Here is a 22,423-nt window from a genome sequence, read left to right as displayed (position 1 = left end):
CCAAAACTTCTCCCTTATCACTTATCTCCATGTGCCTCCGAATGGCTTCCCTCACCCACTGACACACCCCCTCCTCAGCTAACAGCCCTACATCTAATCTCCGGTGGAGTGCTCAGTGAGGGGCATGATCTGACACCACTATAGCCTCGTATTCAATGTCCACCACCCCCGCCACAATGTCCTATCCAGAACGAAAAAGTCAATTCGGGATTACACATTGTGCACATGGGAAAAGAATGAGTACTCTTTCACTTTCGGCCACTCAAACCTCCACGGATCAACCCACCCTATATGTTCCATAAATCCCTTTAGTTCCTTCGTAGCTGCCGACACCCCCCTGTCCTCGAACCCGTCCCATCCAGTCTTGGATCATTAACCGTATTAAAGTACCCCCCCATAATCAGCCGATGCATGTCCAGATCAGGGATCTTCCCCAATATCAACCTCATGAACTCCCAGTTCGGCGCATGAATGTTCACCAGCACCACCGGCATCCCATCCAGCTTCCCGCTCACCATAGCTTATCTGTCCCCCGGGTCCGTTACTATACTTCTCACTTCGAATGCCATCCGCTTGTTAATCAAGATCACCAACCCCCCTTGTTTTGGAATCTAGCCCCGAATGGAATACCTGCCCTACCCATCCCTTCCTCAGCCGAGTCTGATCTACCATCCTCTGCTGTGTCTCCTGCATCATTGCCTTTAAACTTTTCCAATGTGCGAACACACGAGCCCTCTTGGCTAGCCACGCTAAATTGCCCCTTAATTGCAAAAAATGAATTGCGTCCTCTAAATTTGTAAAAAAATATATATATATTTTCATCCCCACGTTCACTTCCCTTTATGGTATAGTTTTTTATCCTCTCTCCGTAATCTCCACCAGCCCCTCAAACTCCCAGAACTTTCCATTGCTTCACTGCCTTACCCTCTCACTAATGGTGGCCGTGAGCTCTCCAGCTTCCACGCCCTGGAATTCATTCCCTCTTCTTTTTGTTTTAGAAAGACTGAGAACTAAAGGACGCAGATTTGTCTACATTCTGTGAAGAACCATGAGGTGTTTTTCCTCAATCAACAAGTGTTCAATAAGTGAAAGATGTCACTGATGATGCATATTTCTCCTTAAAACCTTTACTAAAAGGAATGACTCGAAACCTTTACATGTGGCATCATCAAGCAGCACTGAATATAATTGTTTTTCCCAAGATGGATGGTCCGATTTTTCTACGTGGATTCAGAATAATTCATCTAATTAAATCCAGTGGCAGGATATCTTGTACATTAATTTTGTAACTCTGACTGAAGGAACATTTTTCGTCGAAAATCAAAAACTAGACCGATAATCATAATTAAACCTTTAGAAATTCTACCCAGATCAGATAAGCTTCTTTCTCACATGGATACTGAAGATAACTATACTCAAAAGAGAACAAGAAGCTGGCCCAACACCCTGGCCAAAGTGATTCTTCGGCAAAGAACATTAAAAACTGATTAACTACTCACCTCTGTCATTGCTGCTTGTGGGATCAAAGAATTATGTTTGCTTTGCAATTGACTGCTGCTGAGTAACTGGCATTTCACACACTCCTGGGGTTTATTTCCGACTGAATCTGATCCTGGTGTGCTATGTTAATGCACCAGAGTCATGCAAACTTGTGAACATGGGAATGGGAGGGGGCCATTTAGCTCTCGAGCCTGTTCTGCCATTCAATGAGATCAAGGTTAATCTGCAATCTCACTCCATATAAATCCGCAATCACCAGCACACCCCCCCCCCCCCCCTTTCTCATATCCCTGAACAGAAACCTACCAATTTGCAGTTTGTCTAACCTTGATCGTCAATTAATTCTTGGAATCACTGTATTATTCTGGTAAATCTGTACTCCATCCAATTCCAATAAATTCTTTCTAAGGTGTTGCGCTCAGAACCCTCGAAGTACTTCAGCTATGGGCTAACCAGGACTTTGTACAGCTGTAGCATGTTTTCTAATACTTGTATTCTAGCCCGTGTCTGCGTGGGTTTCCTCCGGGTGCTCCGGTTTCCTCCCAGAAGTCCCAAAAGACATGCTGTTAGGTGAATTGGACATTCTGAATTCTCCCTCGGTGTACCCGAACAGGTGCCGGAATGTGGCGACTAGGGGCTTTTCACGGTAACTTCATTGCAGTGTTAATGTAAGCCTACTTGTGACAATAAAGATTATTAGTCTTCTGGATAGTAAAGCCAGCATTGCATTAGCTTTTGTGATTATTTTCTGCAGCAGTTCATGACATTTATTTTTATATAAATTTAGATTACCCAATTATTTATTCCAATTAAGGGACAATTTAGCGTGGCCAATCCACCTACTCTGCACATTTTTGGGTTGTGGGGGTGAAACCCACGCAGACATGGGGAGAATATGCAAACTCCACACGACCCAGAGCCGGGATCGAACCTGGGACCTCAGCGCCGTGAGGCGGTTGTGCTAACCACTAGGCCACCGTGCTGCCCTAGTTCATGACATTTTAAAGATCTCTGCAACTATACTTCCAAGTCTCTGTGGACCGCCATTGTTTCGAGGTCTTCACCATTTGGAAAGTACCCTCTGTCTTTTTTTACACTAAAAGTGGATGACTTCACATTTGTCTCAATTGAAATCCAGTTGCCACAGTTTTGCCCAATCACTTAATCTAGTAATACAGCTTTGTAATATTACCCTTCCACCTATACCGCTGATCAACTTTGATATGTGGCTTTAGGATAGTGGCATGTGAGGAGAGGACGCACATGAGGCAACTCCCACCAGGATCCTCGTTTTAAAGTCCTTTTTGACCGGGTCTTTGGAGAAACTTTTGCAAAAGAAGACATTTTTAGTTGAATATACAGGTGCCATTCCAATGCCAAAAAAAGGCAGTCAGCAACCCACAGAAGGGAATTTGTCGACTGATTTGGAGGCATTGTGCAGCTCCTCCATGGAGAAAATGGCGGCGGCTGCGTCACTGATGGCGGCCTCCCTGATAAAGTGGATATGTTCGCTAGTATGCTGGCGAAAGAATTCAACATCCACTTTAATGTGCATATTCCTGAGGTACCCAAGGCATGGGATCAATCTCCCTTGCCTTGGAGACCTCGGGTAAGCACCATTCAGCACTGGGCTCTACAAACTGAGACTAGATGGAATGGCACCCATGGGGGTCTCCCATTGGATTGGAGGCCCCTAGGTGCATGTCCTTTTGGACCCTGGCATTGCTGCCGCCACCTGGGCACCCTGGAAGTGCCACTTGGGTGCCAGCCTGTCACTACCAAGGTGCTCAGGTGGCACTGCCAGCTGGCAGGGGAATGCCAGGGTGCCAGGTTGGTGGTGCCAAGCTGCTATTTTCTCTGTGGTGGCGATTGGACTGGTGTTGCCCTGTGAGGGTGTTTGGGGGGGGGGGGGGGTGGGTGGTCACATTGGGGGCCTTATAGTTGGGATGCCACTTAAAAATGGCATCCCAATCTCTCACGGCACTGAGGATTTCCAGCGAGCGGAGTTCCAAAGTGCACAAAACTGGGCTTTATGCAGCCTTGGCCATGCATTAGTGGTGCACAGCATGGATTTGTGAAGGGGCGGTCGTGCCTCACTAATCTGATTGAGTTCCTCAAGGAAGTGACAATAATGACAGATGAGGGAAAGACAGTAGATGTTGTATACATGGACTTTAGTAAAGCCTTTGACTAGGTACCTCATGGTAGACTGGTACAAAAGGTGAAGTCACATGGGATCAGAGGAGAGTTGGCAAGTTGAATACAGAACTGGCTTGGGTACAGAAGACAGAGGGTAGCAGTAGAAGGGTGCTTTTCTGAATGGAAGGCTGTGACTAACGGCATTCCACAGGGATCAGTTCTGGGGCCTTTGTTTTTCGTGGTATACATAAATGATTTGGAAGAAAATGTAACTGGTCTGATTAGTAAATTTGCAGATGTCACAAAAATTGGTGGAGTTGCGGATAGTGAAAAGGATTGTCAGAGGATGCAGCAGGATATAAACTGGTTGGAGTATTGGGCGGAGAAATGGCAGATGGACTTTAATCCTGACAAGTGTGAGGTAATGCACTTTAAAAGATCCATTGCATGAAGGAATTACACAATAAATAATAGAACTCTTGCGAGTACTGACAGGCAGAGAGATCTGGGCGTGCATGTCCTCCGGTCACTGAAAGTGCAATGCATGTGGATAAGGTGGTCAAGAAGGCATGCGGAATGCTGGCCTTCATCGGTCGGGGCATTGAATATAAAAATTGGCAAGTCATGTTGCAGTTGTACAGGACCTTAGTTAGGCCTCATTTGGAATATTGTGTACAATTCTGGTCACCACACAACCATAAGGATGTGGATGCTTTGCAGTGGGTATAGAAATGGTTCACTTGGATGTTGCCTGGTATGGAGGGCATTAGCTATGAGGAGAGGTTAGATAAACACAGTCTGTTCTCACTGGAATGACAGAGGTTGAGAGGCGACCTGATAGAGGTCTACAAGATTATTAGTAGCATGGACAGAGTGGATAGTCAGATGCTCTTTCCAAGTACTAGGGGACATAGGTTTAAAGTGCATGGGGAAAAGTTTAGAACAGCTGTACGAGGCAAGTTTTTTACACAGAGGGTGGTAAATATATTGAACACGCTGCCTGGGGAGGTGGTGGGAGCAGGTACGATAGCGACATTTAAGGGGCATCTGGACAAAGATATGAATAGGGTGGGAATGGAAGGATATGGACTACATAAGTGCATATGGTTTTAGTTTAGGCAGTTACATGGTCGGCACAGACTTGGAGGGCCGAAGGGCCTGTTCCTGTGCTGTATTATTCTTTGTTCTTTTTCCCCGCTAGGCCCCCAATTTAAAGCGTGTGGCTTTTTATAGCCATGTGTTTCTCGGCGCTGCGGGTGCTGGGAAACACGCAGTAAACACGCTCACTACGGGACTTTATTTCCTTTTAGTTAATCACGCCCAGAATCTCCAATGGTTTTGTCACCCTTGCCTGTACTTATTTAAAGTTGTGACTTAAGATTGGAACAGGTGGGGTCAATGAGCCATGGCATTGTCACAACAGTCCAAATTCTGTACGTGATGTCTACATGAATGGGAAAGGGAAGGCAAGTGTCACAAGTACATATGCGCAAAATGAGGGCGAGATCTAATTCCTGACTGGACAAATTGCCTGGCTGACTGCGGCTCTAACAGCATCCAAGAGACTCAACACCATCCAGGGAAAAGCAACCCACTATATTAACACCTCACCCTTCACCATTCGCTCCCTCCACCACAGATACACAGTGGCAACATCATGTACCATATACAAGATACACTGCAACAACTCACTATGGCCCCTTTGACAGCACCTCCCAGGCCTGCGACTGCTTCCAGCTAGAAGGACAAAGGCATCAGCTGCATGGAACACCACCACTTGCAAGTTCCCCTCCAATCCACAGACCATTCTGAGTTGAAAATATATTGCCGTACCTTCACTGGGCGGAATTCTCCGCTCCCCACGTGGCGTGGGAGAATCGTGGGAGGGCCTCCCGACATTTTTTACGCCCCCCTGGCGCCCCCAGCGATTCTCCCCCCCCCCGACTCGGAAAAATCGCCGCTCGGCGTTTTTCACGGTGAACGGCGATTCTCCGAGCCCGATGGGCCGAGCGGCTGGCCCTTCACGCCCGTTTCACCACGGCAGCAACCACATCTGGTCACTGCATTCGTGAAACGGGCGCCAGATGCCTGTTTGGGGCATCTGGGGGCCCGATTTGGACGGGAGCACCACGAATGTGCTCTGGAGGGGACAGGCCCATGATCGGTGCCCACCGATCATCGGGCCAGCGTCCAACACGGACGCACACTTTCCCCTCCGCCGCCCGGCAAGATCAAGCCGCCACGTCTTGCCGGGCGGCGGTGGAGAAAGACGGCACTACGCATGCGCGGGTTCGTGCCGTCTGCGCGCTGATGTCATCCGTGCATGCGTGGGTTGGAACCGGCAACCCGTGCATGCGCGGATGACATCAGAAAAGCGCTGTTTCCACGTCATTTCCGGCGTGACGAGGTCGCGGCCGGGAACGACGGGGGCCCGCTCCTAGCCCCCCAGGTGGGGGTGAATTAGGTGCGGGGAGCGGGCCCCGAGGCCATCGTGAACCTCGGCCGATTTCATGACGGCCATCCCGATTTTTATCGGGAGCGGAGAATAAATCCTGGAACTCCTTCCCGAAAAGTACAGTGGGTGTATCTACATAACTAACTGCAGCGGTTTAAGAAGGCAGCTCACCACCGACTTTTCAAAGGAAAATAGGGACGGGCAATAAATGCTGGCCTCAATTGCCTGTGACACTCACATTCCTTGAATTAATATGATCAAAAATAACCACTGCACCGCGATTGAGCCTCCCTCCTCCAGATCAGCCTGTTTTTACAATAAATATGCCAGTCTTTAAACTGATCGATCTTCCTCTCACACTCCCTCTCACCATGCCTGATGCGTGTTATAGAGCCAGGGATAAGTCGCACCTGGATAGTACTGCACATTCTGGCTCCCTAAAACCTACTTGTGAAATGAAATTGCAGAATGGATTGCCAGCTGCTTTCAAGACAGAAAATAGAGAGTAGGAATAAAGGGTAATTATTCAGAGTTACAGAAGGTAGGAAGTGTAAGAAGTGCACAAGGAGCTGATTGATTACGTCTGAGTGAGACGGAGGCTGTGAGTAGCAAATTAAGTTCTTCTGGGAATTCAGTGCCTGGAGGAAAGAGGTGCTTTATTTAAGGTTTACTGCAACTCACAATGTATGTTAAGTATTCATTGGATTTATCAGTACTAGTGCGGTTTAACAATAGTCGTAAAGTTTATTGAGTTGGTCATAGAATCATAGAATTTATAGTGCAGAAGGAGTTCGTTCAGCCGTTCGAGTTTGCACCGGCACTTGGAAAGAGCACCCTACCCAAGCCCACACCTCCACCCTATCCCCATAACCCAGTAACCCCACCCCACCTTTTTCGACATTAAGGGCAATTTAGCGTGGCCAATCCATCTAACCTGCACGTCTTTGGATTGTGGGAGGAAACCGGAGCACCCGGAGGAAACCCACGCAGACACAGGGAGAACGTGCAGATATGTGGTGGTACCTCCTTTGGAACCTTTGCAGGTCCCCTTTTTCAATCAAGTACTTCCCCAACCTACCATGCCCCCTCTCCAAACAATATTTTTTACGTTATTCGTATTAAGAAGCTGTTGGGGTGGATTCTCCATTGCCTGACCTGGTAAAGGGTTTCCCAATCCGGCAGAGCAGATGGTTGGCCGGAAAATGGAATCAGCGCCCTTCCAATGCTCCAGACCTCCGCCTCTCCGGCTGGCACGGATCTGCGGCTGCGGTCCTGGTGGGGGACGGGGGAAATCTGACTCCGGTGGCGGGCCTCAGCGGTGGCCAGGCCTGCGATCAGTGGCCACCGATCGGTGGGCCATCGCAATCTGGAGGGGGGGGGGGGGGGGGGGTGGGCCCACCTTACTCAGTGCGGGCCCGCTGTGTGGCTCCACCATGTGGCCCGCCACGCACATGCGCGGACCCGAGTTAAGGCCAACTAAAATTAACGTACGTATATCAAAGTAAAATAAAGTTAATGTAAATGAAGTAAAAATCAGGGGCTGGATTCTCCGCTGTCCGATTCTACATTGTGGCAGCAAAGCATCCACGCCCGGTGATTTCCCGACTGCGTGGGGCTGCCCACAGTGGGAAACCCCATTGGCTGGCTGGTGGGATGGAGAATCCCATTGCCGGCGAAGGCACAACAACGCCAGAAAACTGGTGCGGCGGGACATAGAATCCGCCCAAGATGTGGCAAGGCAGCTCAGTCATGTGAAATGTGTGTCCTGCAGTATGTGGGGAGCCATGGGTTCGTAATAAGTGACATAAGACCATAGGAAATTAGAATGGGAGCAGCCATTTAGCCCCTCGAGTCTGCTCCGAGGTGAAGGAAGTGTCAGCAGCTGTAGAATCTTGAGCTCTAGGTTTCAGTGCTCAAGCGACGGCTGGAGTCACTGTGACATATCCATGGCGTTTCCCGACCCACCTTGGCTGGTGCCAGCAGAGGATCCCACTGTAAATCCACGCCGTGTAAAGATAGGTTTTGGGCCTCCCGCTGAATTATTTCCCCCTCCTCCCACCCGCCATTGAACCCACCTGAGGTACTTGGGAAAATTCCAGTCCTAGGAAATTAAGCTTGGCAAGTGGATGAAGAAGCAGTGAGTGACCATTTTGAAGATAGTGAACACAATACAGTTAAATTTAGCATCCTTATAGAAAAGGACAAAATAGAACTTGAGTAAAAGTTTTTAAATTGGGGGAAGTCAAATTTTACAAAGCTGAGAGATGAACTGGAGGAAGTGGATTGGATACGGCTACTGGAAGGAGATCAGTGGGAGGCAGTCAAAAGTAAGATTCTATGGAGACAAAATTAATCCTTTAAAATGTATGGAGGAGTTTAAAAATACTGGGGTTGAAGTAAAAAAATGAAATCTAGAAAGCAAATAGAGGATACGAAAGAACATTGAAGGGTAAAATCAAGGAAAACCCAAAGATGTTGCATGAGAACACTGAGAGCAAGAGGATAACTAAGGAAAAGATAAGCTGCGGGATTCTCCGCTGGCGGGATCCTCCACCCCTCCGGCCGACAGCGTGAGGTGGGCCACAATGGGAAACCCTATTGGCCGGCTGCGGGAATGGAGAATCCAGCTGCCAGCGAGGGTGCGCCGTGCAGGAAAATGGGGCTTGCAGGATGGAGAATCCAGCCCAGGGACTATCAGAGATGGACATGGTAACTTGTGCGTTGAAGCTGAACATGTTGGCAGGGTTCTCAATGAGTATTTTGTCTCTGCCTTTACTAAGGAGAGGGATGATACAAACATTCTAGTTGAAGTCGAGGAGTGTGAAATATTAGATAGAATGAACATAAAGACAGAGGAAGCACTGGAGGTGCTGTCATTGTGAAGTGGATAAATCGCAAGGGCCGGATGCACTGTATCCCAGGCTGTTAAAGGAAGCCCGGAAGGAAATAGCAGATTCCCTGATTATCATATTTCAACCTGCGCTAGATACAGGCAAGGTGCCAGAGGATTGGAGGTCTGCGATTGTAATAATAATAATCCCTTATTGTCACAAGTTGGCTTCAATGAAGTTACTGTAAAAAAGCCCCTAGTTGCCACATTCTGGTGCCTGTTCGGGGAGGCCGGTACGGGAATTGAACCCGCGCTGCTGGCCTTGTTCTGCATTACAAGCCAGCTGTTTAGCCCACTGTGCTAAACCAGCCCCTAATGGTGTCACATTGTAAATGTTGGACAGACTTGGCTTGTTTCCATTGGAGTTTAGAAGAGTGAGGAGTGATTTGATTGAAGTATATACGATCCTAAGTGATCTCAACAGAGTCAACGTGGAAAGGGTGTTTCCTCTTGTGCGTGAGTCGAGAACTAGGGGTCACTCTTTTAAAATTAGCAGTTGCTCTTTTAGGACTGAGATGAAGGGAATTTTTTCTTTCAGAGGGTTATGTGACTATGAAACTCTACCTCAGAAGGCGGAGGAGGCTGGGTCACTGAATATTTTTAAGGTAGAGGTGGATAGAATCTTCTCAAGCAAGAGAATCAAAGGTTATTGCGGGAGATGGGGATTGTGGCACTCGAAACACAAACAGATCAGCCAAGGGGCTGAATGGCCTACTTCTGTTCCTATTTCGTATGTTCATAGGTTTATAAAATGCGCGAGAGATAGGCCAAATAATGATAGACTGGTCAGACTGCCTTTCCCAGTTGGTACATTATTAGAATGCTGAAAGCTAGGATACACCTTCACTTAGAAAGGCACAGATTAATCAGGGAAAGGCAGCATGGTTTTGCTGAGGGAAAGGGAAGGTGGTGGTGGTGTATTGGCATTGTCACTGCACTGGCAAACCAGGGACCCAGAGCAATGTTCCGGGGTCCCAGGTTCAAGTGCCGCCACTGCAATTGGTGAAATTTGAATTCAATAAAATAAATCTGGAATTAAAAGTCTAATGACGACTATGAAACCATTGTCGATTGTTATAAAAACCCATCTGGTTCACTAATGCCCTTTAGGGAAGGAAATCTCTCATCCTTATCTGGTCTGGCCCACATGTTGCGCTAGATCCACAGCAATGTGGTTGACTCTTCACTGCCCCCTCAAGGGCAATTAGGGATGGATAATAAATGCTGGCATAGCCTGTGACGCCCACGTTCTATGAACGAATAAAAGAAGTCATACCTTACTAGGTTAATTAAAACTTTTGAGGAAGTGACAAGGAGGGTTGATGAGGGAAGTGCAGTGGATATTCTCTGCATGGATTTCAGTAAGACATTTGACAAGGTTCCACATGGCAGACTGGTGGGAAAAGTAAAAGCCCATTGAATACAGCGGAAGGTGACAGGTTGGATCCAAAAATGGCTTAGCGACAGGAAACAAAGGTCGATGGATGTTTTTGCTCATTGAAATTGGTTTTCAATGGTGTTCCACAGGGCTCAGTGTTGGAGCCCACTCTGTTTGTTGTATATATTAACCATTTGGACTTAAATGTGTGTGGTATGTTAGGAAATTTGCAGACAACGCAAAACCGGCCATGTAGTTGATGTGAAGAGTTGATTGACTCCAGAATTATATCAATAGTTTGGTTGGATAGGGGGAAAAGTGGCAACTGGAATTCAATCTGGAGAAGTGTGAGGTTATGTTTCTGGAGAGGGTCCACAAGGGAAGGAATATTTAACAAATGGGGGTGTCTTGAGAGGGGTTGAGGAAATAAGAGACCTTGAGATGTATGCCCGCAATTCCCTGAAGATGACAGGATAAAGAAAGCAGATGGAATGCTTTCCTTTATTGGACAAGGTATTGAACACAAATCAGGGATCCAATAATAGAAGTATATAAAATGCTAGTTAGGGCCAAAGCTGTCACTGCATTACAGAAAGGACATAAGTGCTCTGGAGACAGAGGGGATTTACAAAAATATTGCCAGGGCTTGAAAATTTCAGCTATGGGGAGGCAATACGCAGGTTAAGGTTGTTTTCCATAGAATAGAGGAGGCTGAAGGGTGACTTGTTTGAGGTTAAAGAATTATGAGGGGCTTAGTTAGAGTAGACAGGAAAGACTTGTTTCGCCTAACGGAGATGTCTTGCCTAATGGAGATGTCAATGACTAGGTGGGGGGGGGGGGGGGGCAGGAACAGATTTAAAGTGATCAGTTGAAGGATTAGATGCAATATTTTTCCAGCCAGCACAGACATTTTGGGCTGAATGGCCTCTTTCTGTGCCATAACTTTTTTATGGTTCTATTTTGTTGCACAAAGGTCAGACACTGCTGTTACAATTTACGTCGCCCATTTAGATTTGGAAACAAAACATAAATTTGCCACAAATTCCAGACTTCGGTCACTATCTGTGTAGAGTTTGCACATTCTCTCTGTGTCTGCTTGGGTTTCCTCCTGGTGCTCCGGTTTCCTCCCACAGTCCAAAGATGTTAGGTGGACTGACCATGATAAATCAGCCCTTCGTGCCCAGGGATGTGCGCATTAGGTTATGGAGCTACGGGGTAGGGCAGAGTGGATAGATGAGTGGAGCGGCACGGTGGCACAGTGGTTAGCACTGCTGCCTCACAGCTCCAGGGACCCGGGTTCAATTCCCGCATCGGGTGACTGTCTGTGTGGAGTTTGTACTTTCTCCCTGCATATGCCGTGGGCTTCCTCCGGGTGCTCCGATTTCCTCCCACAGTCCAAAGATGTGCCAGTTAGGTGGATTCAGAATGTCCAAATTGCCTAAGGTTATGGGGACACTGGAGAGGGTGCAGAGAGACTCACAAGCATGATACCAGAAATTTGCCAGTATACATATCAGGAAAGGATCGAAGATGGTAGAACAGTAGTACAGTGGTTAGCACTGTAGCTTCACAGCTCCACGATCCCAGGTTCGATTCCCGACTTGGTTCACTGTCTGTGTGGAGCCTGCACGTTCTCCCTGTGCCTGCATGGGTTTCCTCCGGGTGCTCCGGTTTCCTCCCACAAGTCCCAAAAGACATGCTATTAGGTAATTTGGACATTCTAAATTCTCCCTCAGTGTACCGCACAGGAGCTGGAATGTGGCGACTAGGGGCTTTTCACAGTAACGCTATTGCAGTGTTAATGTAAGCCTACTGGTGACAATAAAGATTATTAATTAACCCTCGGTCTATTTTCTTTTGAAAAAAAGAAAGCTATGGGGTGTTTAGAACAATGAAAGGATTTGATAGAATCGGGGACAGAGTGTGATGGAGGAAGATCAACGTAATGTTAGGAGGCATGATTGCAACATAAACATCAACACGGACTGATTGGACGGAGGGGCCTGTTTCTGCAAAGTGTATGTTATGTAATCTTATGAAATCTAAATTCCCCAATTGAGTTTAATGGAAGCTTGCTTAAAAATATACATTGTGATGGCCATTTTATTTTTCATGCTATGTGTTACAGCCCTCACATTTCAATAGCAGTCCAATCTTTGCAAATGATAATCTGTTAATTGGTCATGTATCTTTGACTGTACATTATACCTTAATGTTCACTGATGAATTGTAGCCAGCACAAATTTATAACTCTGAGCTCTTAATCTGCTCCAGTCTTGCTGTCAAATAAAAGCAATTTTCAGACTTTTCTGGATATTTATATTTCCCCACACCAGGCAATATTCGAATGAAATTGATGCAATTATATAGCATCTTTAATAACCTCACGGTCAAAGCTCTACACAATCAACGGTATTTTAGAAATATGGGGTAGAATCTTCCCGTACATCGGCAAAGGCTGATAGTGGACAGGAAAAGCGGTATTGAAGCCACCAGCTCCATTCGTTGGGAAAATTGAAACAAAAAGGCAAGGGCAGGTCCTTCAGCTTCATACTGGTGGGGCAGGTGCTCAACAAGCTCGCCCACCAGAAAATACGTTTTCTAAAGATTGGGGACCATTTTTAAAGGGCGCCCCTGTGAACAAATGGTTACCAGGAATCCAACCACCCACGCATGTCCTCCCATGCAACACCCCATACGCAACACCTCCCGCCCCCCCCCCCCCCCCCCCCCCCCCATGGCACTGCCGGGGCCAGTGCCTGGGCAGTGCACAGGCATGACCCTCTCCGGCCCCTGAGTAATGCACTCATCCAAATTCCTCTGGGGTGGCTATCTGTCAGTTTGCCCTCACGCTGACATGAATGGATTTTCTTACGGTGGCGGGGGGGGGGGGGGGGGGGGGGGGGGGGGGGGGCGGCGGTGAGGGTTGATTCCGATGTTCCGATGTCAATGCATGGTAATGATATTTAGATGTATGGAAAAGATGTTCCGGAATCTCCTATACCGCTGGTGGGGAGTGCGAAGACAATTGTGTCGTTCTTTTATGTTGGCGTGAAACACGATTTGGACATCTCATTCGATTTCCCGCTCCCATCGCCAATCCCACCGATGAAAATGGGAAGAGAATATCTCCCCCATAGTTATTGTTATAGATGCGAACATAAGAACTAGGGGCGGCATTCTCCGCCCCATCCCCCCTCCCGCCGGGTGGGAGAATCGCCGGGGCTCTGCACGAATCGCACCACGCCACCCCAACCCCCGCACGCGATTCTCCCACCCCTCCCCCCCCGAAACCAGCGCCGTGCAAATCGCGCCAGGCCGTTCGAAGAATAGCCACAAACGGCGAGCGGGCATCCTGGCAATGAAATGAAAATTGCTTATTGTCACAAGTAGGCTTCAAATGAAGTTACTGTGAAAAGCCCCTAGTCACCACATTCCGCCGCCTGTTCGGGGAGGCTGGTACGGGAATCGAACCGTGCTGCTGGCCTGCCTTGGTCTGCTTTAAAAGCCAGCTATTTAGCCCAGTGTGCTAAACCAGCTCCTATCCCCTATCCCCTAACTCCCCCTAAGATCAAATTCCAAGAGTTTGCAAGAAAACCAAGAGTAAAATCCCAAGATAATTAAACAAAATTGTGCTTTTGTCATTTTCTTGAATAATCTAATTTATTCGTCATAAAATCATTGGAGCTGAGACCTATTTCACTATCAGTTAAGAATAATGCAAGAGTCTGTTCCTTCGGCATTGGCTTGGGAAGGCAGTGTGGCTGAAGGGTGGTGAAATGTGGGAGCAAAGTGCCTTTAAGGCCATTTGGAGGGGGGGGGGGGGGGGTTCAAGGCTATTTATGGTGTTCAAGGTTCAAGGGCGATGTAGTTCAAGGTGGAAGGTCATAAAATGAAACCTCCAGGAATGTGCCGAAGTAGAGTTGGCAACATGGGGACCATGTGGATTTTCTTCCCGTTCACCCCCACCAGCCCAATCGCACCAATCACCCCCCCCCCCTCCCCCCCCCCCCCCCCCCCCCACACACACACACACACACACACTCTTCCACCCAGCCTCTTTCCCTCCAGATTTCTCCCTTTTAGTCCTGAAGGCCTGGCTCTTCATGGAGTGCAGTTCATTGAGAGTTTATGTTGTTCAATGTTATATCCAACCATGGAGAACTGGAGCAGTCTCCGAGCAGAAGTTAAATGAAAACACTGTTCTTGGATTTCTACAATTCCCCTGCATAAATGCAACATTGAAAGCTTACAGTACATCTTTGAAAAGAATTACTCCCGAAATCTGAGCGCAAAAATATTCAGAACCCAAAAGGCTAATCAGCAAGACAGGGTTTAACCTTTTGTGAGCTTTAACCTCTTTGCGTGAAATGCTGAGCTGACATTCCATTTTTCTTTTTCATTCATTTCCCATTAGTGAACCCCAGCTGGTCCATACGACAGTTTCAGTTTTTAATTAAATTATGGAAGGCCCATCTGCCTTGGAAGCTAAACTAACTTTGTCAAATGTTACTGGGCTGTGGTTAGGGCCGAATTTCTTCTCATGATACCTTCCAGGCTTCAGTGATGGTGTGCACAATGATGTGCCCCTCCCCTCACCCAGCCCTGTATTGCTTTCAGCATTTCACAATGCTTGACATTTTACAGATAAGAATGTGACAGATGGAGCTGCTATATGGAGGGTCCCAGCAGGGATCAAAAACATTAGCATAGGAAAATGTCTCTGGTTACAAAATGAGAGAGCATGGTAAAGCTATCAAATCAAACATGACTGGGAGCTGTTGAAAGCTCTGCAAGGGTTTTATTTCATTATCTGTAAGCCTGAGCTGTGTTTCCTTACTGTCGGCAAATGAAAAACTGATTCATGCAAAAAGGAAAATTGGCTCAGTTATATTACCCAGAAAACTATTCACCTTCAACTCCTTCCTGGGTTGAACTAATCAACTATTACCCTAATTATTAAAATATTTAACATTTTTGGATCAATGGGTAGTTCTCCTCGTACCTTGAGGTGAATATCAAATCCCCACAAACTCATCCTCTTGCACATGAAGGCAAATAATTAGCTCTGGAAATTCAGAAAGCCATCACTGCCGCTGGCAACCTTTGTTAGTTGAGATATTCCACAAGGGCTCTAATAATTGATGTACAGGAATACCTTGCACAGCTACAAAGGAAAACTGAAGTATCTTCTCAGATACAAGATGCAGCTGCTTAGGTTTAAATATCTGTAAAGTACCATCCATAAGTCTCACCCTTCCTCGGAGAAAGGAGAGAACCTTTCTTTGTTCTTTTGTTTCTCTTTCCCTCAACAATCTCCAATTTTCAGCACCTCCATTATTGGGGGCTGTGCATTTGGTCCTAAGGCTAAGCTCTGGAATTCCCTCACTAAAGCTTTCGACCCGCCTTAACTTAGTAATTTTCTTTAATACGCTTAAACCTTTTAATAAAAAGATAACAACATGGCACTGTACGTTTACCTACACCGCAGGAACTGCAGCACTTCAGGAAGGTAGCTCATGAGCACCTTCACAGGGGCAACCAGGGATGGGCCATAAATGCTGGCCTATCCAGGGATGCTGACATCATGTAAATGGCTAAAAAGGAGATACCAGAACCGTGCATAGCACTCCAAAGGTCTATAACATAACATCAATGCTTTTCAGTTGAATCTGTAGAGAAAAGAACCCCAGTACTTTGTTTTTTTATGGTTTGATTAACCATTGTAGTTATTTTTAGTGATTTGAGAGTGTGTCCCAAGGAGCATTGACCTCTTTAGGCGCGATTCTCCCAAAAAATGACTGAAAGCACGATTCAGCGGCCTCGACTTGGTGTCAGGATGAGATAGTTGAATCTCACGAGAGGCCTCTTGCAGGATTCGCGACACTTGAAACATCTCATTAGATTCTGTGTGATCTGCATATCGCTTTTGCTGGGTGAGATTCAGGTGTGCATATTTAAATGAGCAATTGGGCTCATTTAAATATATGTTCACTGGATTCCCCAGGGCCCAGGATTCACCGGCCTTGGCAGCAAGGCCTTAATTGGGCGCTGTTTGGTACTGATTCACAAAGTCATGAAACAGTCGCGATGCCACCTTGGAGGGGTCCCGCTGGGCACTTGATGCCCCTGGGTGGATGGGTAATGGGCAGGATGGCACCCTGGCACTCCCCTTGGTAACTGGGCCCCTTGGCATTGCCAGTCTGACACCTTGGCACTGCCACCCAAGCACTCTGGCAGTGCAACATTGACATTGCCAGGATGCCAGGGTGGTATTGCCAGGCTGGCAGGGGCACTGCTCAGGTGCCAGGCTGACATTGTCAAGGTGCCCGGGTGCCAGGATTTGGGCCCGAGGGAGTCTTGCTAAAGAGATGGGATGAGGGGCATCTCAAGGATCCCGGAATTGGTAAGTTGAGTGAAGCCCGACAATTGTTGAGAGTTTTTTTACCCACTTGCGCTCCCTCAGCAGCCATGACGCCAGGCCCTGCTTTTAAACACTTGCATCAATTCGCACCCACGTGACCTCCGCCTAAGAGGGATGGAACATCATGGAGGTGCGGAGCATGAAGACTCCAACTGCTAATGAGATTTAAATGCATGCAACTAATAGTTTTGCATGGGTCCGCCAGCGGGGGCACAAACCTCACTAACACTTCTAGCAGGTGGATCGGAGCATGGCACCAGGCTTAGCGGTGGGTGGACAATTGAAATGAAAATGAAATGAAAATCGCTTATTGTCACGAGTAGGCTTCAATGAAGTTACTGTGAAAAGCCCCTAGTCGCCACATTCCGGCGCCTGTCCAGGGAGGCTGGTACGGGAATCGAACCGTGCTGCTGGCCTGCTTGGTCTGCTTTAAAAGCCAGCGATTTAGCTGAGTGAGCTAAACCAGCCCCTGTTCAGCCTAAATATTGAATTCTGCATGTCCAGCAATGTCTTTAATAAACTTTCAGAATGGCAATGCAAATGACAAAATGAATTTCAACAGAGACAAGTGTCATTTGTCTCAGTCTCCATAATTTGTGACAATACCTCCCAATTTGGTTCAGTTTGTAAATTTGTACTTCTGACACAAATCATTGATGCAAATGGTAAACAAAAATAATCCCCACGTCAATCATTATGGGACATCATTTCCCACCATTCCTTAGTGTTAGTAATTGAAAAGAATTGGGGTGTATTATCAGTCTCATCGACAGAGCTGAAGAAAGATCCTTTACGCCTTTAGTGCCAAACCTTTATATGGAGAGCGTCTTCATGCACTGAGTCCAACAGAAATCACTGACAACCCTACCCTCAGCCATACTGACAACCCCATCTTCAGCCACAATGACAACCCCACCCTTTACCCACATCACGCAGCATTTTATCAGCTAACCAGCAAAGATTAACCAAAGCACTCACACTGCATGGCTATTTTACCAACAAATGGACAGAAAATTAAAGTACACAAATATACACCACGTAAATGGGTTTCAACATCACAAGGCTAATAATATTCTAATTTTTATTTATAAATCAAAAATACTGTTCATTGTATGCGGTTAATGTATTGGCCAACAGGGCAGAACAGTGGTGCAGTGGTTAGCACTGCTGCCTCACGGCACCGAGGTCTCAGGTTCAATCCCGGCTCTGGGTCACTGTCCATGTGGAGTTTGCTCATTCTCCCCGTGGTTGCGTGGGTTTCACCCCCACAACCCAAAGATGTGCAAGGTAGGTGGATTGGCATCGCTAAATTGCCCCTTAATTGGAAAAAATCAATTGGGTACTTTAAAATTTTTTAAAAATGTATCGTACAACACAATCTCAGTGACCCACTGCACCTTTCCCCTAAACTGAGGATAACAACTGTTTGTAAGTGGGAGGTGAAGAATATCCACCTCAGTGTTCCCCTTATTAAGCCACACCTGATCCATTTCTTATATAAATCACACACTCTCCCAAACAGCACTTTGCAAGCTTCACTCTGGGTCTTTTCTAACATTGGACCATCGAGAATGATCTTATTCTGGAGCCGTGACTGTTCCAGGAGCCAAACCTGCATCCAGGCGGAACAGTCATTGTGATTTCCACTGTGGCGTCCCCTTGGAGACAGCCTTGCCATGCCATTAAGGACAGTGTGCAGGCTTTCAAAGTTGAAGGGTCATTCAGAAACTTTTCAGCTTAACAGGAGCAGCTGGTTGTGATGGAAGGTAAGCAAGAGAAAAGGTGCTTCAAAATGGAAGTGGTCTCTCTCCAATATTTTAATCTTTAATTTAAAAATGGTGTTTGCAGCAAGGACATTGTTACATTCTGGTGCTTGGTTGGTCGGTCTAGTGCACAAGAGAACGTCTAGTTCTTGACTAGTTAAATGTTTATTGTTAAACAATAATGTGGGTTAGATAACCATAAGAAAATTATCAAAACTGTAAACTACACATGTTCTGGTCTTGCCCCAGACTTGTGGAGTACTGGACAGCCTTCTTTGAGGCTATGTCCAAAGTGGTGGGGGTGAGGGTGGAGCCATGCCCGATAGTGGCGGTCTTCGGGGTTTCAGACCAGCCAGATCTATTCCTGGGGAGGAGGGCGGACGCCCTTACCTTTGCCTCCCTGATCGCCCGCTGTAGAATCCTGTTTGGCTGGCGGTCAGAAGCACCGCCCAGAGCTGCAGACTGGCTGTCCGACCTCTCGGAATCTCTCCAAATGGAGAAAATCAAATTCGCCATCCGAGGGTCAGACGACGGCTTCCACAGAACGTGGGAGCCATTCATGCAATTGTTCCGGGACCTGTAGTGGCCAACGTACAAGAGGAAGAATAGTCGGTGGCCAAGAATCAGGGGAAAATGGTACGGGAATCAGGGGAAGGTAGCTGGGGGAGGGGGGGGGGGGTCTACAAGTTCGTTATGGGGTTTGATGGCTAGCTAAAGCCCCAAAACCAAACTGTAAATAAAATGCCTATAAACATGTGCCTCGGCCATATTGGGGAATGTAAATATGTATGGGCCGGCTAAGGGGGCGGCCACAGTTGTTATTATGAAGATGCTTACCTGTAAATATACATGTTAATTTTTGCGTGTTTTTTTTCTCTCTCTCTCTAATAATTTGTTGGATATAAATATGGAAACTCAATAAAAAACATTTTATAAAAACGAAAAAAAAAAACAAAAGAAAAACTGTAAACTATTATAAAGTATCGAAGAGCTACTACAAATGTGGACTATCCACTGCGGCGACTATCCACCAGACTCCCTGAAAAGTGTCACATGGTTGTTCTCTACTGCCATCTGCTGGTTGGATGTCGTTATACATTACAATTTACGTGATTGCTTGTACTGCCCCCCCCCCCCACCGCACCCTCCAAACTACCACCACCTCCTGCCGAGAGGCTGCCCTCAGCACCTAAGCTGTTGCCCTCTTTCTACGAGACGGGGAAAACCCCCTCGGCCTACTTTATTTGGTCACAATTAGGCCTCTGATGAGCCGGACTGACCATTCACTGCGTGAGGTGTGTAGCCCTGCCAGCCTTGATTCCACCTATGGAGATGGAATGGAACTATTAAGTGACATGCCACCAAGCGGGTTAATTCAGCTCCCACCCAGCACCAATCGCAGATTCAGTCAGGGTCAAAAACCCAGTGCTGGGGTGATTGGATAGACCATTTAACAAAAATATACTGCAGGAGATTGAATACTCAAGTGATAGTTTTCAGTTTTACTAGGTGCTCTAATGCATCAGATTAAACATTCTGGACTTTTTTTTACATTTTGAAATCCCAAATGTTAGACGTGAGGAATTGTATCTTTTAAATGGTTTAAGATTTGTTTTCTCACTAGTCTCCTGCTTATTTACTAATACCTGTCTTAGGGCAAGTATTTTAATCTAGACACTAATTCATAATATTAATAGAGAACAAGCATTATACAAATGAATTTCTTTCCATCACATAATATTTCAAAATAAATTAGGCTGTTTTGTTTTCTATGAAGATATTTAATTGCATTTCACCGCATGCACCTTCAGATTGGGAGAGCCAATTTCAAAAACTCAGCACTTCTGATAGCTAAACTGGAGATTTTTAATTAATATGAACATACAAAATAGGAACAGACATCGGCCATTCGGCCCCTCTAGTCTGCCTCCACCATTCAATAAGACCGCGGCTGATCTGTTCGTGTTAAGTTCTATATTCAACGCCTTCCGGTGACGGTGATGTGCTGAGTGGATGCACACCAGGTGGCTCTCCACCAAACCAGAGCCGAAAGGCACCATCAAAAAGTCGAATTTTCCCAAAATGCAAATACAAAACTACCTCAAGAGCAAGAAGAGAATAACCATGAATGTATGCCAGCAAACGGGAGCTCGAGGGACCGAAGAGACGGCAGGAGTAGCGGAAAAGAGCCATGAGCAGCAGGAGGACAAGACAGCGGACCCACAAGGTAAAGGGGGCCCCAGCCACCCAGGAGAGAGGGCGACCAACGACATGAGCATCAGCCTCCCCCCCATCACCGGAGACGGATGGAAGAGCTTCCTGACGAGGCGCTGACAACATTAAATGCGGCGATCAATATAGATATCTAGGTGGCGTCAAGGGTGGTGCAGCAGAGGCGATGACCACCACGCAAAAGGCATCGACAGGGCTGTGGGAAAAAGTGGCAACTCAGGAGAGGATGATCCTCGACCTGGAGAAGGCCTCGCTGGACCAGAGTGACAGAATCGTCGCCCTGGAAGCGGAAGTGGTGTTGGTGGAGGCCCAGTGGAATTTAAAGGGGAAAGTCGAGCGCCAAGAAAACAGGTCCTGATGGCAAAATATCAGATCATGGTCTGCCAGAAGGCATCGAGGGCAGAGATCCAATGGGCTATGTCGCCCAAATGCTGACAACCAGGTGGGGAAAGTGCGTACCTGACGGGATCTTGGCGGACTTCTTAAAAGATTCACGCCAGCCCTGGTCCCACATCGATGGGACAGGTTTGCAATGCGCTAGTGAGGGGCACCCTGCCTCCTACACTAACACAGGCCACAATATCGCTGATACCCAAAAAAGACAAGGACCCAATGGTATGCAGATCATACAGATACATTTTGCTGTTCAATGTAGATGCGAAGATACTCGTGAAAGTCCTGGCCAAGAGACTGGAAAACAGCGTACCGGAGGAGGTTGCAGAGGACCAGATGGGCTTTGTCAATGGTAGGCAGCTTACTGCGAACATCAGGCGGCTGCTGAATGGAATTATGATGTGGAGATGCCGCCGTTGGACTGGGGAGAGCACAGTAAGAAGTCTTACAACACCAGGTTAAAGTCCAACATGTTTGTTTCAAACACTAGCTTTCGGAGCACTGCTCCTTCCTCAGGTGAAGGAAGCACCTGAGGAAGGAGCAGTGCTCCAAAGCTAGTGTTTGAAACAAACATGTTGGACTTTAACCTAGTGTTGTAAGACTTCTTACGGACATGTAATTATGACCCCATCTAAGAAGAGAACACCAGAGGTGATCGTCTCCCTGGATGTAGAAAAGGCCTTCGGCAGAGTCGAGTGGAAGTACTTCTTTGAGGTACTGGAGCGGTTTGGGGTAGGGATAGGGTTCACCTCATGGGTGAAACTCTTTTACAACACCCCCAGGGTGAGTGTTTGCACCAACAGGGGAAGGAGAGAGCTGGAGGGACTACCATTCAAACTAGCCCCAAACAATTCCGCCACATGGGGATCCAGATAGCCCATAACTGGGCATGGATCCACAAGTGGAATCTGATCACCTGGCAAAGGAAGTTAAAAAGGACCTGCAGAGGTGGGTTACACTCCCGCTCTCCCTGGCAGGGAGAATGCAGACGGTCAAAATGAACGTACCACCAAGGTTCCTCGTCCTGTTTACATCCATAGCGATCTTCATCTCCAAGATCTTCATCTACTGGCCTCCCTGAACAGGTGCTGGATTGTGGTGACTATTTCCACAAGTAAACAAAATGATATGGGACCCAGAAAAAAAGTTTAAAAAAACACTGGTGTGAGGAGGGAATATGGTATACTGGTTGCGAGGATGGTATACAGCGTACCGGGTGTGGGGATGATATGCTGTGTACCGGGTGTGG

This window comes from Scyliorhinus canicula, chromosome 1 (genome assembly GCF_902713615.1).
Source record: "Scyliorhinus canicula chromosome 1, sScyCan1.1, whole genome shotgun sequence".
Classification (NCBI taxonomy): domain Eukaryota; kingdom Metazoa; phylum Chordata; class Chondrichthyes; order Carcharhiniformes; family Scyliorhinidae; genus Scyliorhinus; species Scyliorhinus canicula.
The sequence above is the reverse complement of the archived record's forward strand: the minus strand, read 5'-3'. Positions refer to the sequence as shown.